Genomic DNA, 21,208 nt, shown 5'->3' with positions numbered 1-21,208 from the left:
GCGTGGTGGCTCACGCCTGTAATCCAGCACTTTTGGAAGGCCAAGGCAGGCAGATCACGAGGTCAGGAGTTCAAGACCAGCCTGGCCAACATAGTGAAACTCCATCTCTACTGAAAATACAAAAAATTAGCTGAGTGTGGTGGCGGGCACCTGTAATCCTAGCTACTCAGGAGGCTGAGGCAGGAGAATCACTTTAATCCGGGAGGTGGAGGTTGCAGCGAGCCGAGATGGTGCCACTGCACTCCAGCCCCGGCGACAATGCGAGACTCCATCTGAAAAAAAAAAAAAAAGGGAATACCGGCCAGAAGACATGCAATAGGTCGAATAGCGACCCCCCAAAAGATACAATGAAATCATAACCCTGGTAGCTGTGAATATGACTTTATTTGGAAAAAGGTTCTTTGCAGGTTTGATTGAGTTAAAGATCTTGAGATGAAAGCATTCTGGATGAACCAGTCAGGCCCTAGCTCACATGACAAGTATACTTATAAGTAAGAGGAGAAACACCAAGGCTTAGGGGAGAAGACACAGACACAAAACAGAAGGCTGTGTGAAGGAGGCAGAGGTTAGAGCTATGAAGCCAAAAACTAGGGAACGCCTGGAGCCACCAGAGGCTGAAAGAGGCAAGAAAGGGTTCTTCCCTAGAGCTTCTGGACAGAGTGTGGCCTTACTTACTCTTTTTTATTTTTTTTTTCAAGATGGGGGTCCCATTCTGTCACCCAGGCTGGAGTGCAGTGGTGCAATATTGGCTCACTGCAACCTCTGCCTCCCCGGCTCAAGTGATCCTCCCACCTCAGACTCCTGAGTAGCTGGAAACACAGGCACGTGTTGTTACACCCGGCTAACTTTTTGTATTTTTGGTAGAGCCAGGGTTTCGCCATGTTGGCCAGGGTGGTCTCAAACTCCTGGGAGCAAGTGATCCGCCTGCCTCGGCCTGGAATTACAAGGCCTTGGTGCTGGGATTACAAGCATGAGTCACTGCACCCGGCCTAGTTTTTAAACTTCTGGTCTCTAGAACTGAGAGAATAAATTTATGTTTTTCTAAGTCACCAAGTTTGTGGTAATTTCTTTTTTTATTTGAGATGGAGTCTCGCTTTGTCACCCAGGCTGGAGTGCAGTGGCACGATCTTGGCTCACTGCAACCTCTGCCTCCCAGGTTCAAGCAATTCTCTGCCTCAGCCTCCCGAGTAACTGGGATTACAGGCACCTGCCACCAGGCCGGGCTAATTTTTTGTATTTTTGGTAGAGATGGGGTTTCACTATCTTGACCAGGCTGGTCTTGAACTCCTGACCTCGTGATCCACACGCCTTGGTCTCCCAAATTGCTGGGATTACAGGCGTGAGCCACCATGCCCGGCCTGTGGTAATTTCTTATGGTAGCCCAGGAAATGCATACAACAGAAGACCATCATCTATAAAGTGTTGAAAGAAAAACTTCTAAATCCAGCTAAAGTATCCTTCAAGAAGGATAACAAAATAAAGACTGTTTCATATAAAAGAAAAACAAAAGAATACATTGCCAGCAGTAATGCATTGCAAAAAATGCTACAGGAAGTTCTTCAGGATGAAAGGAAATGATACCAGATGGAAAATCGGATATTCAGGAAAGAATAGAGCATTGAAAATGGTAAACAACTGGGTAAATATAAAAGACAATTTTTTCTTTTCAATACAGTTTAAAGCAAAAAGTATAACTTTTGTCTTCTGAGGTTTACAATGTGTGTAAATACAATACATATGACATCTATGGCATAAAAGATGGGAAAGGATAAATGGATACATACAGTTGCAGGGTGTCTATGTTTTAGGTGAAATGTTACAATGTTAATTCTTTTTTTTTTTTTTTTTTTTGAGAGGGAGTCTTGCTCTGGTGCCCTGGTTGGAGTGCAGTGGCACGATCTCAGCTCACAGCAACCTGCACTTCCTGGGTTGAAGTGATTCTCTTGGAAGCAGGGATTCAAAGAGATGTTTGTACACCCATGTTCATAGCAGCATTATTCACAATAGCCAAAAGGGGGAAGCGACCTAAGTGTCCACTGATGGATAACAGATAGACAAAATGTGGCAGGTCAATCCAGTGAAATACTGTTCAGTCTTTAAGAAGAAAGGAAATTCTGGCGAGGTGTGGTGTCTCACACCTGTAATCCCAGCACTTTTGGAGGCTGAGGTGGGTGGATTGCTTGAGCCTGGGAGTTCAAGAACAGCCTGGGCAACATGGTGAAATCCCATCTCTACAAAAATCGGCTGGGCGTGGTGGGGTGTGATGGTAGCCCCAGCTACTTGGGAGGCTAAAGTGGGAGGATCGCTTGAGCCCAGGAGGTGGAGGTTGCAGTGAGCTGAGATCACACCACTGCACTCCAGCCTGGGCAACAGAGTGAGACCCTGTCTCAAACATGCTACAACATGAATGGACCGTGAGGATATTATGCTAAGTGACATAAGCCAGTCACCAAAGGACAAATGATGTATGACTCCACTTAATGAGATACCTAGACTAGTCAAATTCATAGAGACAGAATGGTACTTGCCAGAATTTGGGAGTGCGTAGGGGATGGAGACGGAAATGGGGAAGTTATTGTTTGATGGGCACAAAGTTTCTGTTTGGGAAAATGAAGAAAGTGTTGGAGATGGGTGGTGGTGATGGTTGCACAACAACGTGAATATACTTAATGCCACTGAGCTGTACACTTGAAAATGGTTACGATGATAAATGTTGTATGTATTTTATCACAATTTAAAAAAAGAAAAGAAGGGCGGGAGTGGTGGCTCACGCCTGTAATCCCAGCACTTTTGGAGGCTGAGGCGGGTGGATCATCTGAGGCCAGGAGTTTGAGACCATTCTGGCCAACATGGCGACACTCCCATCTCTACTAAAAATACAAAAATTAGCCGGGTGTGGTGATGCATGCGTGTAGTTCTAGAGACAGGAGAATTGCCTGAACCTAGAAGTTGGAGGTTGCAGTGAGCCGAAATCACACCACTGCATGGCCAGCCTGGGTGACAGAGCGAGACTCGGTCTCAAAAAAGAAAAAAAAAAGATGCAAGGACTTTCCCTTAGAACCCTTGGAGGGAGTATGGCCCTGCCCACACCTTGATTTCAGACTTCTGGTCTCCAGACGGTACATTTCTGCTGTTGTTTTTTGAAATGGGGGTCTCATTGTGTCACCCAGGCTTGAGTGCAGTGGTGAGATCTTGGCTCACTGCATCCTCTGCCTCCTGGGTTCAAGCGATTCTCCTGCCTCAGCTTCCCGAGTAGCTGGGACTACAGGCATGCACCACCACATCTAGTTAATTTTTGTATTTTTTTTTTTGAGACAGAGTCTCTCTCTGTTGCCCAGGCTGGAGTGCAGTGGTGCAATCTCGACTCACTGCGAGCTCCGCCTCCTGGGTTTATGCCATTCTCCTGCCTCAGCCTCCCAAGTAGCTGGGATTACAGGCGCCCGCCACTACACTTGGCTAATTTTTTGTATTTTTAGTACAGACGGGGTTTCACCGTGTTAGCCAGGATGGTCTCGATCTCCTGACTTCATGATCCGCCCGCCTCGGCCTCCCAAAGTGCTGGGATTACAGGTGTGAGCCACCGCGTCCGGCTTAATTTTTATATTTTTCGTGGAGATGGGTTTTCGCTATGTTGGCCAGGCTGGTCTCGATCTCCTGACCTAGTGATCTGCCCGCCTTGGCCTCCCAAAGTGCTGGGATTACAGACATGAGCCACTGCACCTGGCCAATTTCTGTTGTTTTAAGCCACCAAGTTCTAGGTAATTTGTTGCAGTAGTGATAGGAAATCAATACATACATGGAGACTGCTGAAGGGAAATGAGGCCGAAATGGAACAGAAGGGTCTCATAGAGAAGCCCAGGTGGATGAGATACATCGTTATAAAAGCTGAAGTGGGGCTATGAGTGAAGTTGGGACTGAGGTAAAGGTATGTTCCCTTAGTGGTACTAGCCTTCATGAGCCTAGTACTCCCATGGCGGTTTTGTCTGTTTTTTATTTTTATTTTTATTATTTTATTTTATTATTATTATTATTTTTGAGACAGAGTCTCGCTTTGTTGCCCAGGCTGGAGTGCAGTGGCGCCATCTCGGCTCACTGCAAGCTCCGCCTCCCGGGTTCATGCCATTCTCCTGCCTCAGCCTCCCGAGTAGCTGGGACTACAGGTGCCCGCCACCACGCCCAGCTAATTTTTTGTATTTTTAGTACAGACGGGGTTTCATCGTGTTAGCCAGGATGGTCTTGATCTCCCAACCTCGTGATCCGCCCTCCTCGGACTCCCAAAGTGCTGGGATTATAGGCGTGAGCCACCGCACCCAGCCTTGTCTGTTTTTTAAGAGACAGGGTCTCACTCTGTTGCCCAGGCTGGAGTGCAATTGTGCAATCATAACTCACTGCAGCCTCAAACTCCTGGGCTCAAGCGATCCTCCCACTTCACTCTCCCAAGTAGCTAGGACTATAGGCACACGCCCAGCTAATTTTAAAATTTTTTTGTAGGGAGCAGGTCTCACCATATTGCCTAGGCTGGTCTCAAAGTTCTGGGTTCAAGTAATCCTCCCACCTCGGTCCCCAAAAGCAGTAGGATTGTAGGTGTGAGCCATTGCACCTGGCTCCCATGATGGTTGTAATGGTGAATGGCCAATTACAGCAATCCCAGCTGGATAAGGGCATGAGGATCCCGAGCCTCACATCCCTCAGGATGAAGGTGTGGGACATCCTACAAGACAAGCCATCGAGAATAGCCGAAGTGTTAAGTCAAGGGTGTGAGGAACCTAGAACACTCAGAGAGGAAGATGATGAATATGATTATGTATAGCCTTGAGACCACTGCAGCAACGGGGGCTGAAGCTCATCCCTCTACCCTCCTCCTCCAAGTTTTGTGCTAGAAATTGTGACAGAATGTAACGTAAGATGTGAGGAGACCTGATGTGAGGAGACCTGAGCAGTGCATGGCATGATCTGTAACAGACACCGTTAATGCTCCACCCAGATCCCTGTTTATAAATTTCTCCTTCCCTGGCTTTCAGGTTCCCTCCTTTCTTTTTTTTTTTTTTTTTTTGAGACGGAATCTTACTCTGTCACCCAGGCTGGAGTGCAGTGGCGCGATCTCTGCTCACTGCAAGCTCCGCCTCCCGGGTTCATGCCATTCTCCTGCCTCAGCCTCCTGAGTAGCTGGGACAACAGGCGCCTGCCACCACACCTGGCTAATTTTTTTGGTACTTTTAGAAGAGATGGGGTTTCACCGTGTTAGCCAGGATGGTCTCGATCTCCTGACCTCGGGATCCGCCTGCCTCGGCCTCCCAAAGTGTTGGGATTACAGGTGTGAGCCACCAAGCCCGGCCTCAGATGCTCTCCTTTCTAATGGCCCATACCAACTACAGTCAGCCCTCTGCACCCGCAGGATCTGCCTCCACCCACAGATAAAAAATACTGAAAAGACAGCAACAATACAACAATAAAAAATACAAATTAAAAAATACACCTCCTGGCCCGGTGCGGTGGCTCACACCTGTAATCCCAGCACTTCGGGAGGCTGAGGTGGGTGGATCACCTGAGGTGGGGAATTCGAAACCAGCCTGACCAACATGGAGAAACCCTGTCTCTACTAAAAACACAAAAAATTAGCCGGCATGGTGGCACATGCCTGTAATCCCAGCTACTTGGGAGACTGAGGTAGGAGAATCGCTTGAACCCGGGAGGTGGAGGTTGTGGCGAGCAGAGATCGTGCCATTGCACTCCAGCCTGGGCAACCAGAGCGAAATTCTGTCTCAAAAAACAAAACAAAACAAAACAAAACACACAACACCTCCTTTCTCCAGCTGTGGCCAAGGTGCTCAGTCCTTCTGAGGAAGCTAAGGCTGTGTTGGGGTGAGGCCCTCACTTCATCTGGTGACCAGCAATGTGCCAGCAGGGCCCACTCCACACTTGTGGCATTATGGCCTCTGTCTCCAAGCTCAGCTGCATCATCTATCTGGACCTCATGCTGCACAATGATGATGAGGTGACCATCACAGAGCATAAGACCAAGGCGCTCAGTAAAGCAGCTGGCGTAAATGTGGAACGTTTTTTGCCTGGTTTGTTGGCAAAGGCCCAGGCCAATGTCAACATCGGGAGCCTCATCTGCAATGCAGGGGCTGGAGGACCTGCTCTAGGAGGTGGTACTGCACCTGTAGGAGGTCCTGCCCCCTGCACCACTGCTGAGAAGTAAGTGGAAGCAAAGACAAGAGAATCTGAGGAGTCTGATGAGGACACGGGCTTTGGTCTTTTTGATGAAATCGCTTTTGTAATATGAACCCAAAAGTATCTAAGACAGGTCTCAATCAATTTTACATAGCATTTACATTGTATTAGGTGTTACAGTATAGGTAATCTACAGATGATTTAAAGTGTATGGGGAATGTGCATAGGTTATATGTACATACTGTGCCCTTTTATATAAGGGACTTGAGCATCTGAGGGTTTTAGTATCTGTGGGGATCCTGGAACCAATCCGCAGATACCAAGGGAAGACTTTACTCTTTTTTTTTTTTTTGGAGACGGAGTCTTGCAGTGGCATAATCTCGGTTCAGTGCAACCCCTGCTTCCCAGGTTCAAGTGATTCTTCTGCCTCAGTCTCCTGAGTAGCTGAGATTACAGGCACCTGCCACCACGCCCAGCTAATTTTTCTATCTTAGTAGAGATGGGTTTCCCCATGTTGGCTGGTCTCGAACTCCTAACCTCAGGTGATCTGCACACCTTGGCCTACCGAAGTGCTGGGATTACAGGTGTGAGCCACCATGCCCAGCCTGGAAAGACTACTCTCTTTGGAGGTTGCCCTCCTACTGGTGCTACTGTGCCTGAAGGCATAGAGGGCCAGAGCTGCCTGGGAATTGACTGATCAACCTTGCCTCAGGCCAAGAACAAACTCTGGGGAGGAACTTCCATTCTGGAGCACCCACACAGGATCAGGCTCAAGCTCCCCTTTGTGGAATTCTGCCCGAGACTGCAACTCTTCTCAGCTCTTTCCCCTTTCCTTTCTGGCTTCTTCCTCACCCCATGGGTTTCTCTTGGGAGCACTGAAGCCCTTGTACAGTATCCTCATCTCACAGTCTGCTTCTGGGGAACCCAACCCCAGGCAGGGAAGAAAATGTCTTGACTTGCCCAGTTATAATCTGGCACCTTTATCTTTTAGTTGTTTCATGTCAAATGCTGGGATCTTCTCTTACGGAACACTTTTGGGGGTTGCTGTTGTTCCTGGAGAGAAGAGACACCTCCTCTGGCTGGTCGAGTGAAGGCTCTTCCCCTTTGAATCTCCAGCTTCCTGAAGTGGACGCCTCAGGGAACACTTGTTTGGATCACCTTGCCCCTCCACGTGATCCTCTTAGTCCTCTACTATTTCAAGACGGTCTTGTTGTGGAATCCATAGCTGGTCCACACAAAACATGCATCTTTGTCCCTCAGAAACTTGCAAGTCCAGGCCTTCCCAGGATAGGTCCTTCTCCTCTCATGCCACACACTGTTCTCACTCAGCCTTTGGCTCACAGACTGTCAGAGGTGTTCGAACCAGAACGACTCCATCTTGAATAGGGGATGGCTAAAATAAAGATGAGACCTGCTGGGCTGCATTCCCAGGAGGTTAGGTATTCTTAGTCACAGGATGAGACAGGAGGTCAGCAGGACAAGATACAGGTCATAAAGACCCTGCGGATACAATAGGATGCAATGATGAAGCTGGCCAAGACCTGCCAAATCCAAGATAGCGATGAAAGCAACCTCTAGTCATCCTCACTGCTCATTATACACAGATTATAATGCAGTAGCATGCTGAAAGACACTCCTACCAGTGCCATGACAGTTCACAAATGCCATGGTCACACCCAGAAATTACCCTATATGGTCTAAAAGTGGGGGGGGGCTGGGCGTTGTGGCTCACGCCTGTAATCCCAGCACTTTGGGAGGCTGAGGCGGGCAGATCACCTGAGGTTGAGAGTTGAGACCAGCCTGACCAACATGGAGAAACCCTGTCTCTATTAAAAATACAAAATTAGCCGGGTATGGTGGTACACACCTGTAATCCCAGCTACTCCGGAGGCTGAGGCAGGAGAATTGCTTGAACCCAGGAGGCAGAGGTTGCGCTGAGCCAAGATCATGCCTTTGCACTCCAGCCTGGGCAACAAGAGCGAAACTCCGTCTCAAAAAAAAAAAAAAAAAAAAAGGGAGGAACACTCGATTCCAGGAAATCCCTGTCCCTTTCCTGGAAAACTCATGAATAATCCACTCCTTATTTAACATATAATCAAAAATTAACTGTAAGTGTACTTAGTCAAGCACCTCATACTCTGCTCTGTTTATGGAGTAGCCATTCTTCTGTTTCTTTACTCCTCTAATAAGCTTGCTTTCACTTTATGAACTTACCCAAATTCTTTCTTGCACAAGATCCAAGAACCCTCTCTTAGGGTCTGGATTGGGCCCCTTTTGCCTAACAGACTTACTTTTTCAGACATGAAGGAAGAACAAGTCCTTATGTTCCCCAAACTCTAGGGGACATATATCAGTATCTCTGAATGGTTCTCTGGAGGCCCCTTGAAGCACACACGGGCAGCACTGGGAAGAATTCTCTAAATCCTCTCCCATCTCTGCAATCAGTCTCCAAGCCTCTCCTGTGCACTCTCAAAGTGGGTCATGAGCTGATGAGCTGGCAGAACTGGTGTTTCCACAACCTTCTTTGGAAGGCTGTTGGTCTTCCAACTTGATCTAAGGCTTTGCCTTAAAATAGTTCTATTGTTTTCAGCTTTGGTGCCACAGCTGACACTCAGGATTGAAAGAGTCTCATTTTAACATCCTGCTGCATAGACAAGACACCTTGTCCGCATACTTTGCTCCAAGTTCAGTCATTCTGAGCCCCTACTGGTTACAAAGCTCCTGGAGTAGAGAGAAAAAAGGCAGAAGGCGGGCAAATGACTCTCCCATTCAGATGGGGGAAAGCAGAGTAAGGACATCAGCACAAAGCCATACCTGAATATACAAACAAAATCCATTGGGCTTAATATCTGAAACTTCAGTCATATAAATTCCGTGTTTTTGCAGCTAGAATCTAGTTCATCAAGAAATCTCTAGACAACGTCATACCTTTGCCTGCTCTCCACTACCTTGTTTCTTCAGAATAGGATATTTAGAAATACTTATGATATTCCTTAGGATAAATTTCTCAATACAGTTATGTGTCACTTAATGACAGGAATACATTCTGAGATGCACATCGTTTGGGAATTTCATCATTGTATGAACATCATAGAGTGCACTTACACAAAACTAGATGGTATTGCCTACTGCATACCTAGATGACGTGGTACAGCAAGCTTGTCCAACCCGTGGCCCGTGGGCCGCATGTGGCCCAGGACGGCTTTGAAAGCTGCCCAACACAAATTCATCAACTTAAAAAGCATTATGAGATTTCCTGGTGATTTTCTTTCTTTTTTTAAGCTCATCAGCTATCGTTAGTGTTAGTGTATTTTACGTGTGGCCCAAGACAATTCTTCTTCCAGTGTGGCCCAGGGAAGCCGAAAGATTAGAAACCTCTGTGGTACAGCCTATAGCTGCTAGGCTGCAAACCTGTACAGCATGTTACTGTCCTGAATACAGTAGGTAATTGTAATACAATGGTAAGAATGTGTACATCTAAACATTGAGAAGGTACAGTAAAAATACCATACAAAAGATAAAAAATGGTACACCAGCATAGCTCACTTACCATGAATGAAGCTTGCAGGACTGCAAGTTGCTCTGGGTGAGTCATGAGTGAGGGGTGACTGAATATGAAGGCCTAGTAGTATACATTACTGTACACTACAATAAGACATTAATGTAAACTACTATAATTATAACGATTTGATGAGTCAAGGTGGACTTTTTTCGCGTGGAAAGGGAAGGTATATAGAATATCTTACACTGAAGATCTAACAGTCATGGGGTCATTTGTGCCATCTGAAGTAAGTTAGATATAAGACCATAAAAGAGACAATTAATCTATAATAACTATCAATAATTAAGAGAAAAATCTGGTCTCTGGTCTCTAGTCTCTCCTAGTCATTCACAAAACAAGAACAATAAAGTCAATCTATAATCTAAAAAACAAAAATTGTAACTATATACTACATGACTCAGATCACTGGCAAATGCCTCTCAAGACTTAAATTTTTTTTTTTTTTTTTTTTTTTTCCAGACAGAGTCTTGCTCTGTCTCCCAAACTGGAGTGCAGTGGCGTGATTTTGGCTAACTGCAACCCTCCGCCTCCCGGGTTTCAGCAACTCTCCTGCCTTAGCCTCCCGAGTAGCTGGGATTACAGGCGTGTGCCACCATGCCCAGGTAATTTTTGTATTTTTAGTAGATACAGGGTTTCAATATGTTGGCCAGGCTGGTCTTGAACTCCTGACCACAAGTGATTTGCCCACTTCGGCCTCTCAAAGTGCTAGGATTACACATGTGAGCCACCGTGCCTGGCCAAGACTTAAAAAATATATATATATATTTTGAGACGGAGTCTCGCTCTTTCGCCAGGCTGGAATGCAGTGGTGTGATCTAGGCTCACTGCAACCTCCGCCTCCTGGGTTCAAGCAATTCTCTTGCCTCAGCCTCCCGAGTAGCTGGGACGACAGGTGCGTGCCACCACACCCAGCTAATTTTTGTATTTTTAGTAGAGATGAGGTTTCACCATGTTGGCCAGGATGGTCTTGATCTCTTGACTTTGTGATCTGCCCACCTTGGCCTCCCAAAGTACTGGGATTGCAGGCATGAGCCACTGCACCCGGTGACTTAAAGTATTTTTAAAGATCCAACAACTTTAAAACTTTATTTTCACAAACTTTATAAACACTGTATACTTAAGCTACACTAAATTTATTTTTCTTTCTCAATAATAAATTAACTGAACCTTAACTGTAAATTTTTTTGCTTTATAAACTTTTTAATTTTTAAAATCTTTTTTGGCTTTTGTAATAACACTTAGCTTAAAACATAAACACGGCCGGGTGTGTTGGCTCACACCTGTAATCCCAGCACTTTGGGAGGCTGAGGCAGGTGGGTCACGAGGTCAAGAGATCGAGACCATCCTGGCCAACATGGTGAAACCCCATTTCTACTAAAAATACAAAAAGTCGGGTGTGGTGGCGGGTGCCTGTGGTCCCAGCTACTTGGGAGGCTGAGACAGGAGAATGGCGTGAACCCGGGAGGCGGCGCTTGCAGTGAGCCGAGATTGTGCCACTGCACTCCAGCCTGGGCGACAGAGTAAGACTCCGTCTCAAAAATAAATAAATAAATAAATAAATAAACACATGCTATGGCTGTACAAAACCTTTTTCTTTCTTTATATCCTTACTCTTTAAGCTTTGTTCTATTTAAAAAATTTTTTGTCTTTGTTTCTACTTTTCACACATTTTTTGTTAAAAAGTAAAACACAAACACACACATTAGCCGAGGCCCACATAGGGTCAGGATCGTCAATATCACTGTTTTCCAATTTCTGTATCTTGTACCACTGGAAGGTCTTCAGGAGCAATCACATGCATGGAGCTGTCATCTCCTGTGATAACAATGCCTTCTTCTGGAATACGTCCTGAAGGACCTGCCTGAGACTGTTTTACAGTTAACTTTTTTTTGTTAATAAGTAGTACAGTCTAAAATAATGATAAAAGACTGGGTGCAGGGGCTCACGCCTGTAATCCTAGCACTTTGGGAGGCCAAGTTGGGCAGATCACTTGAGGTCAGGGGTTCGAGACCAGCCTGGCCAACATGGTGAAACCCCGACTCTACCAAAAATACAAAAATTAGCCGGTGTGGTGGCATGCATCTGTAATCCCAGCTACTTGAGAGGCTGAGACAGGAGAATCGCTTGAACCTGGGAGGCGGAGGCTGAAGTGAGCCAAGATCGTTATCACTGCACTCCAACCTGGGCAACAGAGCAAGACTCTGCCTTAAAAAGAAAAGAAAAAAAAAATATATTTATATATACATATATATATTCAATACATAAACCAGTAAGAGTCATTTGTTATCACTATCAAATATTATGTACTATATAAAATTGTATGTGCAATGCTTTTATGCGACTGGCAGGGCAGTATGTCTGTTCATACCAGCATCGCCACAAACATGTGACTAATGGATTGCAATATGACATTATAATGTCACTAGGTGATAGGAGTTTTTCAGTTCCGTTATAATCTTATGGGACCACTGTTGTATAGGTGGTCCACTGTTGACTGAAATGCTATTATGCAGCGCATGACTGTCCTTGGAGTTCTCCATGCTGTTTAGAGCCTCTAGAAAGGCTTGGGATAGGCTCTGGCCCAAAGAGTTCGCACCATGATTGCTGAATTCTGCACTGACTGAGAGAGTGACGGGCAAGCATGAATGCATGAGCTGTGAGGGACAATGATCTGTTTAGAAAAATATGAGGAGCCAGAACATGAAGTGGGAGAAAGTAGCAGAAAATGAGATTAGAAAGGTATATTGAGGCAGGGTGAGGTGGCTCACATCTGGAATCCCAGCAGTTTAGGAGGCCGAGGCGGGCGGATCACCTGAGGTCAGTAGTTTGAGACCACCTTGGCCAATGTGGTGAAACCCCATCTTTACTAAAAACATAAAAATTAGCCGGGCATGGTGGTGTGTGCCTGTAATCCCACCTACTTGGGAGGCTGAAGCAGGAGAATTGATTGAACCTGGGAGGCTGAAGTTGCAGTGAGCCGAGATCATGCCACTTCACTCCAGCCTGGGCCACAGGTTGAGATTCTGTCTGAAAAAAAAAAAAAGCCCACACAAAAAACAAACAAACAAATAAAGAAAACAAGAAAGGTGCATTGAAGTCAGATTGTTAAAAGCCCTTTAGTAGCATGGAGCTACCTGAGTAGAGAGTGGGACAAACAGATTGGCTATCTGATGGTTATTTTAACTGGTATGTCTTTGGTCAGTATTGAGGGGAGATTTTTGTTTTTTGAGACGGAGTTTTGCTCTTGTCGCCCAGGCTGGAGTGCAATGGCATGATCGGCTCACTGCAACCTCTGCCTCCTGGGTTCAGGTGATTCTCTTGCCTCAGCCCCCTAAGTAGCTGGGATTACAAGCATGCGCCACCACGCCCGGCTAATTTTTTGTATTTTTAGTAGAGACGGGGTTTCTCCATGTTGGTCAGGCTGGTCTCAAACTCCTGACCTCAGGCGATCCACCCGCCTCGGCCTCCCAAAGTGCTGGGGTTATAGGCATGAGCCACTGCACCCAGCTGAGGGGATATATTTTTCAAGTCCAATTCTTTCGCATCTATGACCAGGAATTCTTGGCAGATGTTTAGTCTTGTTCGACATGGCAAACTTGAGATTCTGGCGCCCTTAGGGTACCAGGCCCTTTCTGTAGTCACCACAGTGCTCTAGAGTAGTGATCTTTAAACTTTTGTGTTTATGTACCCCCAGAAGAAATTTGAAAATTATGTAATTACTCATTTCTTAAATTGACATCTAAAATGTTTCAGCATAAATTTAAATCATTGAAAATAATATAACTTTCTGCGTATTTATAAGTATTGACATTTAAAAATAAAATTGTTCCATTATCTTCACAATGAAATCTAAATGTAATAGCAATTTTATGTCATTGTCCTTTTAAAATTATATAAAAAGTTATTTTCTAATAGGTGGAAATCTTTTTTTTTTTTTTTTGTAGTTTTAGTAGAGGCGGGGTTTCAACCTGTTGGCCAGGCTGGTCTCGAACTCCTGACTTCAGGTGATCCGCCCACCTCGGCCTCCCAAAGTGCTGGGATTACAGGCGTCAGCCACTGAGCCCGGCCAGGTGGAAATCTTATACCATTCTTTTTTTGTCCCTGAACTTATATTTCCATTCCATTTTCCCCAAAGATTTTTATCCTGGTTTTAAATATCCTATTATTTATGTTTGAAACTTTTTTTTTTTTTTGAGCTAGAGTCTTGCTCTTTCACCTAGGCTGAAGTGCGGTGGCATGATCTTGATGCACTGCAACCTCTGCCTCCTGGGTTCAAGCGATTCTCCTGCTTCAACCTCTGGAGTAGCTGGAACTACAGGCGTCTGCCACCACATCCAGCTAATTTTTGCATTTTTAGTAGAGACAGGGTTTTGCCATGTTGGCCAGGCTGGTCTCGAACTTCTGGTCTCAAGTAATCCGCCTGCCACTGTGCCTGGCCATAATTTTCTTTTGTGTTGTAATTCTCATTTTCTGTGATCATAGCCTCTAAATGTTAGCCAAAAAGTCCTCCTGGATCAAGTTATTATAATCATTATTAAACACTACACATCAAGCAATAACATTAACATTTTGGCAATGATTAAACATAGACATAGAATTATATTAGAGCTACATCTTTTACATTGATAAATAATTTTCTTCTTTTTTCTTTTTTTTTTTTTTGAGACAGAGTCTCGCTCTGTCACCAAGGCTGCTGTGCAGTGGCAGAGTCTCGGCTCACTGCAACCTCCATCTCCCAGGCTCAAGCAATTCTTCTGCCTCAGCCTCGTGAGTAGCTGGGATTACAGGCATACGCCACCACACCTGCCTAATTTTTGTATATTTAGTAGAGACGGGGTTTCACCATGTTGGCCAGGCTGGTCTCAAACTCCTGACCTCAGGTAATCTGCCTGCCTCAGCCTCCCAAAGTGCTGGGATTACAGGCGTAAGCCACCGCGCCCGGCCAATAAATCGTTTTTAAAAGTTTACATATCTGTGTATAAATATTACTTGTTGCTGGAATGAGACAGAAGGAATTCTGCATCAACTTTATTTTTGGGTTTTATTTTTATAGATGTTAGCACTTGTATTAGTCTGTTCTCACACAGCTATAAAAAAATACCTGAAACTGGGTAATTTATAAAGAAAAGAGGTTTAATGGGCTCATCTGTTCTGCAGGCTGTACGGGAAGCATGATGCTGGCATTTGCTCAGCTTCCGGGAAGGTCTCAGGAAACTTACAGTCATGGCAGAAGACTAAGGGAGAGGAGGTGTCTTACATTGCCAGAGCAGGAGGAAGAGAGAGGGGAGCTGCCACACACTTAACCAGATCTCAGGAAAACTCTATCACCGAAGGGTTAATGCTAAACCATTCATGAAGAATCCACCCCCATGATCCAATACCTCCCACCAGGCCCTACCTCCAACATTTGGGATTACAATTGAGCATGACATTTGGGTGAGGACACAGATCCAAACCATATCAATACTTAGAAGACTTGTTCATATATGAATGAAAGTTGTCTTATAGCGATGCTACTCAACTTTTTTGGATTCTTTCCAAGTTATTATGTCAAAAATTACATAGTAATCTCTCAGCAAAATTATTTTTTATCATAAAACGCAATTCAATCCTCCTCCAATTTTGTTGGGAGCAAAGTACTGGAAACCACTTGACTAGTAGAAGGATTTTTATTTATTTATTTATTTTGAGACAGAGTTTCACTCTTGTTGCCTAGGCTGGAGTGCAATGGCGCAGTCTTGGCTCACTGCAACCTGCGTCTCCCAGGTTCAAGTGATTCTCCTGCCTTAGCCTCCCGAGTAGCTGGGATTACAGGCACCCACCATCACGCCCAGCTAATTTTCTGTATTTTTAGTAGAGATAGGGTTTCACCATGTTGGCTAGGCTGGTGTCAAACTCCTGACCTCAGGTAATCCACCCACCTCGGCCTCCCAAAGTGCTGGGATTACAGACATGAACCACCGCGCCCAGCCAATGTTTTTTTTTTTTTTTTTTATATTGTCACTGGAGAAATTCATTTTCTCAATTTCTGGGGAGCATACCAAAATGGCTATACTAATATTTACTAAATGACGATTAAGTATACCTGTGTAGTAGAAACAACCCTATATGCTTACCAAATTCTACTTCATTTCCCTTTTTTTGGGTATATAGTTTTGAAAAGTACATTGTGCAGGCTCCCCTGCAGCTTCTAGGGCCATGTGCGTAAGAACCGACCAATGAACAATGAGCAGAAAGAATGTACTTCTGAGATTCGGCAGTCACTCACTGACGAGCCTCCCCTGTATGCCTGCTCTTCCCCAGCAATGCTGGACACCATAAATTCTAGATGGTATAACATGGAGGGCTCATGGACTCAGATTGGACTTCCCAAGAAAAAGATGTTTTAAGCCACCATGTTTCTAGGGAGTGGACACATAGTGTCAGTTTGCCCAAGCTGAGCTACATTTCCCTGAATTATTTTCCTCTGTGTTTCTGTTTAAAGCCACTGAGAGACTGCCGTGCAGGATTTGGAGCGTGGAGGTGAAGCATTAGTCATTCTGTGGCCCATATACATTGCTGGTGATCGGCTGACTCCCTGCTTGGTATGAGGTAGTGGCTTGGTCTGTAATTGCTCTATCTTCCCTTCGAGCCTCCTTCAGTTCCTCTGATTCCTGGGCCATATGTGTGTTTCACTCTGTGACAATGGGCTCCAGCCTCTGCATGACACCCATATCACCCAGGTCAGAGGGGACAAGCACTCACATAAGTTTCAGTCCCCCTGTCCTCATGGGCTTCCATTCGTGCCAATGCCTGCTCCCTTCCACTTCATATCCATCTTCTCTGACTAACTGACTCTTAAGATCCAGCAGTGGCTGTGAGGACAATAGCTTTACAGAGATGGCTTAACTAGATTTACAATTATAGAAGGTCAACTCCTTGGAAAAAAATCCCGTAATATACTCTTGTTGGTTCTAATTCTTTGGCTGAATTTTGACTGACATGCAGGGTTAATCTGCTACTGTGGCACAGCATATTCTTTTTTTGAGAGGGTCTTGTTCTGTTGCCCAGGCTGGAGTACGGTGGGTGTGATCTCAGCTCACTGTGGCCTCGACCTCCCAGGCTCAAGTGATCCTCCCACCTCAGCTTCCCCAGTAGCTGGGACTACAGGCACACACTACCAGTCCTGGATAATTTTGTATTTTTTTGTAGAGACGGGGTTTTGTCATGTTGCCCAGGCTGGTCCTGTAGTCTTGGGCTCAAGCAATCCTCCTGCCTCGGCCTCCCAAAGTGCTGGGATTACAGGCGTGAGGCACTGTGCCTGGCCAGCATATTCTATTCTAATATAACTTGTCTCTACTCTTTAACTTGGAGGTATCTTATTTAACCTGATAAACTCAAAAAGGGTTGGAAAAATATAAATATTAATTTTAATACATGTTTGCAAACAAATTAACTGATGAAATGTTTTTAGGCGCTTTAAATATATCTTCCTTAAAGTCATGGAACTAAAGATTTAACTCACCTAATATCAATTATTGGTAAAGCCAGTCCTTAATAACAAACAGCGAAATTAGACTCTGTAAGAAAAAGTTGAATAAATGTGCTAATAATGTATTTCATAATTATCCTTTTTTTTGGGTTCTCTACATAGAGGGATAAGGTACGGAGCCTTGTCGTGGTTAAAATAGGGTGCTACCACCTCTAATATTTCTTTTCTTTTTTTTTTGAGACAGGGTTTCACTTTGTCACATGGGCTGGAGTGCAGTGGACTGAACTCAGCTCACTGCAACCTCTGCCTCCCATGTTCAAGTGATTCTCCTGCCTCAGCCTCTGAAGTAGCTGGGACTATAGGCATGCGCCACCATGCCTGGTTAATTTTTGTGTTTTTTTTTTTTGGTACAGACGGGGTTTCATCATATTGGCCAGGCTAGTCTTGAACTCCTGGCCTCAAGTGATCCGCCTGCTTCCACCTCCCAAAGTGTGGGGATTCAGGTGTGAGCCACCGTGCCCAGACAAATTTCTTACCAATACTATGTTTCACAATATTCCCCCTCAAGAAAATTCATTCTTGGATATTAGCTGGAAATGAGTTAAGTCAAAATTTCACTACACCATCCCTCTTTATAATGTATCTAAATTCAGAAAACTCTTCAAAGGTTAAAATATACCATTTAAAAATGTCACTCTTGGCCAGGCATGATGGCTCATGCCTATAATCCCAGCAGTTTGGGAGGCCGAGGCAGGCAGATCACTTGAGGTCAGGCATTTGAGACCAGCCTGTCCAACATGCCAAACCCTGTCTCTACTAAAAATACAAAATGGGCTGGGCGTGGTGGCTTGTGCCTGTAATCCCAGCTACTCGGGAGGCCGAGGCAGGAGAATCACTTGAACCTGGGAGGCAGAGATTGCAGTGAGCTGACATCATGCCACTGCACTCCAGCCTGGGTGACAGAGCAAGACTCTGTCTCAAAGAAAAAAAAAAAGTCACTCTTTACCTTCAATAGCATTCATAAAAACGGGAGACACTGATGTGGTTTGGATATCTGTCTCCTCCAAATCTCATGTTGAAATGTGATTCTCAGTGCTGGAAGTGGGACCTGGTGGGAGGTGACTGGATCATAGGGGCCCATCCCTCAAGAACGTTTAGCATCAGCCCCTTGGTGATAAGTGAATTCTTGCTCAGCTAGTTCACGTGAGATATGGTTGTTCACTGGGACCTACCCGCCTTGCTCTCTTGCACCCACTCTTGTGAGGTGGTGCACCTGTTCCCCCTTCTGCCGTGATAGTAAGTTTCCTGAGGCCCTTACCAGAAGCAGATGCCAGCAACATGCTTTTTGTATACCCTGCAAACCGTGAGCCAACCAAACCTATTTTCTTTCTTTTTTTTTTCTTTTTTGAGACGGAGTTTCGCTCTTGTTGCCCAGACTGGAGTGCAATGGTGCAACCTTGGCTCACTGTAACATCTGCCTCAGCCTCCCGAGTAGCTGAGATTACAGGCATGCGCCACCATGCCTGGCTAATTTTGTATTTTTAGTAGAGACGGGGTTTCTCCATGTTGGTCAGGCTGGTCTCGAACTCCCAACCTCAGGTGATCTGCCTGCCTTGGCCTCCCAAAGTGCTGGGATTACAGCCGTGAGCCACCGCACCTGGCCCAAACCGCTTTTCTTTATAAAATATCAAGTCTCAGGTATTCCTTTACAGTAATGCAAACAGACTAATACGGACATAAAGCCCTGCACAAAGGTTTATGATGCCTTCATTAAAAGTGGTCTCCCTGAGTCTAGTATTTTGAAGTAGCTCTTGTTTTGGTGTCTCTATTAGTTATCTATTGTTGTGTAACAGATTATCTCAACACTTAGTAGTTTAAAATAAGAATATTTAGCCGGGAGAGGTGGCTCAATCTATAATCCCAGCACTTTGGGAGGCTGACGCAGGTGGATCACCTAAGGTCAGGAGTTCAAGACCAGCCATGCCCAACATGGTGAAACCCCATCTCTACTAAAAATACAAAAAATAGCCGGGTGTGGTGGTGGGGGCCTGTAATCCCAGCTACTGGGGAGGCTAAGGCAGGAGAATCACTTGAACCCGGAAGGCAGAGGTTGCAGTGAGCCGAGATCATGCCACTGCACTCCAGCCTGGACAATAAGAGCAAAACTCCCTCTCAAAAAAAAAAAAAAAAAAAATTATTCTCTCATACGGTCTCTGTGGGTCAGGGATCCAGAAATGGCTTAGATGGGTGGTTCTGACTCAGAGTCTCTCAGGAGGTCAAGACTATTGAATGGGGCCGGGGAAGCCACTTCCAAGGAGGCTCACTCACAGGCCTGGCAAGTTAGTGCTGGTTGTTGGCAGATGGCCTTAGTTCCTTACCACATGGACCTATCCACAGGGCTGCTTGATTGTCCCTATGACCCAGCAGCTCACTTCCCCCAGAGTGAATGTCCCGAGAGAGAGAGCAAAGAGGAGGCCACGTGACTCTTATAATCTACTCCTGGAACTCACACACCATCACTTCTGCCATATTCTCTGTTGGGAAAATTTAATATAAAGAACTATTACAGGGGATTAAGTACAAAGGGGCAAAGACAACTGTAAAGAAACAGGGCAGGGCACAGTGGCTCATGCCTGTAATCCCAGCACTTTGGGAGACTGAGGCGGGAGGATCACTTGAGGTCAGGAGTTCAGGACCAGCTTGACAACCTGGCAAGACTCCGTGTCTACAAAAACTAAAAAAAAAAATAATTAGGTGTGTGTGGAGGCATGCGCCTGTGGTCCCAGCTACTCAGGAGGCTGTGGTGAGAGGACTGCTTGAGCTCAGGAGTTCATGGCTGCAGTGAGCTATCATTGTGCCACTGCACTCCCACCTGGGTGACATTGCAAGACCCTGTCTTAAAAAAAAAAAAAAAAAGAATACAGAATTAGCAGTTACAGGGAATAGCCAATAACTTTAGGGCTGAGCAAGTGCCCAAGGAAGGATCACCCCACACTCCCTAGGCTGAGATTCAGACCTCACAGGAGAGAGGGTGGTTGTGGCCCACCGCACAAAGTTTGCTTAATAGTTACAGGAGGTCCGGCAGGGCATGGTGGCTCACACCTGTAATCCCAGCACTTTGGGGGCTGAGGTGGGTGGATCACGAGGTCAGCAGTTCAAGACCAGCCTGGCCAACATGGTGTAAACCCCGTCTCTACTCAAAATACAAAAATTAGCTGGGCGTGGTGGCACGCACCTGTAATCCCAGCTACTTGGGAGGCTGAGGCAGGAGAGTGGCTTGAACCCAGGAGGCGGAGGTTGTGGTGAGCCGAGATTGCACTATTGCACTCCAGCCTGGGTGACAGAGCAAGACTCAGTCTTAAAAAAAAAAAAAAGAGTTACAGGAGGTTGCCACCCAGCAAGGTGGCTCACGCCTGTAATCCCAGAACTTTGGGAGGCCAAGACGGGTGGATCACCTGAGGTCAAGAGTACAAGACCAGCCTGACCAACATGGTGAAACCCCGTCTCTACTAAAAATACAAAAAATTACCCAGGTGTGGTCGTGGGCGCCTGTAATCGCAGCTACTTGGGAGGCTGAGGCAGGTGAATTGCTTGAACCCAGGAGGTGGAGGTTGCAGTGAGCCGAGATTGTGCCATTGCACTCCAGCCTGGGCGACAAGAGCAAAACTCTGTCTCAACAAACAAACAACCCCCAAAATTAGCTGGGTGTGGTGGCACGCACCTGTAATCCCAGCTACTTATGGGCGGCTGAGGCAGGAGAATCTCTTGAACCTGGGAGACGGAGGTTGCAGTAAGCCAACATTGCACAACTGCACTCCAGCCTGAGCAACAGAGTTAGACTCTGTCTCAGAAAAAGAAACAAAAAAAAGCCCGGGCACGGTGGCTCAGGCCTGTATTCCGAGCACTTTGGGAGGCCGAGGCAGGTAGATCACGAGGTCAGGAGTTCAAGACCAGCCTGGCCAACATGGTGAAACCTTGTCTCTACTAAAGATACAAAAAAT

The 21,208-nt window shown here is 45.7% G+C and overlaps 1 pseudogene; it reads left to right on the top strand.

Annotated features, from left to right (window-relative positions):
* Window positions 1-5,867: 5,867 nt before the first annotated feature.
* On the top strand, window positions 5,868-6,326 carry LOC115934687 (large ribosomal subunit protein P1-like; annotated as a pseudogene).
* The last annotated feature ends 14,882 nt before the right edge of the window (window positions 6,327-21,208 follow it).

The sequence above is a fragment of the Gorilla gorilla genome, chromosome 4 (assembly GCF_029281585.2).
Source record: "Gorilla gorilla gorilla isolate KB3781 chromosome 4, NHGRI_mGorGor1-v2.1_pri, whole genome shotgun sequence".
In the NCBI taxonomy this organism is placed as follows: Eukaryota; Metazoa; Chordata; class Mammalia; order Primates; family Hominidae; genus Gorilla; species Gorilla gorilla.
This window is presented reverse-complemented; position numbering and strand designations above follow the sequence as displayed.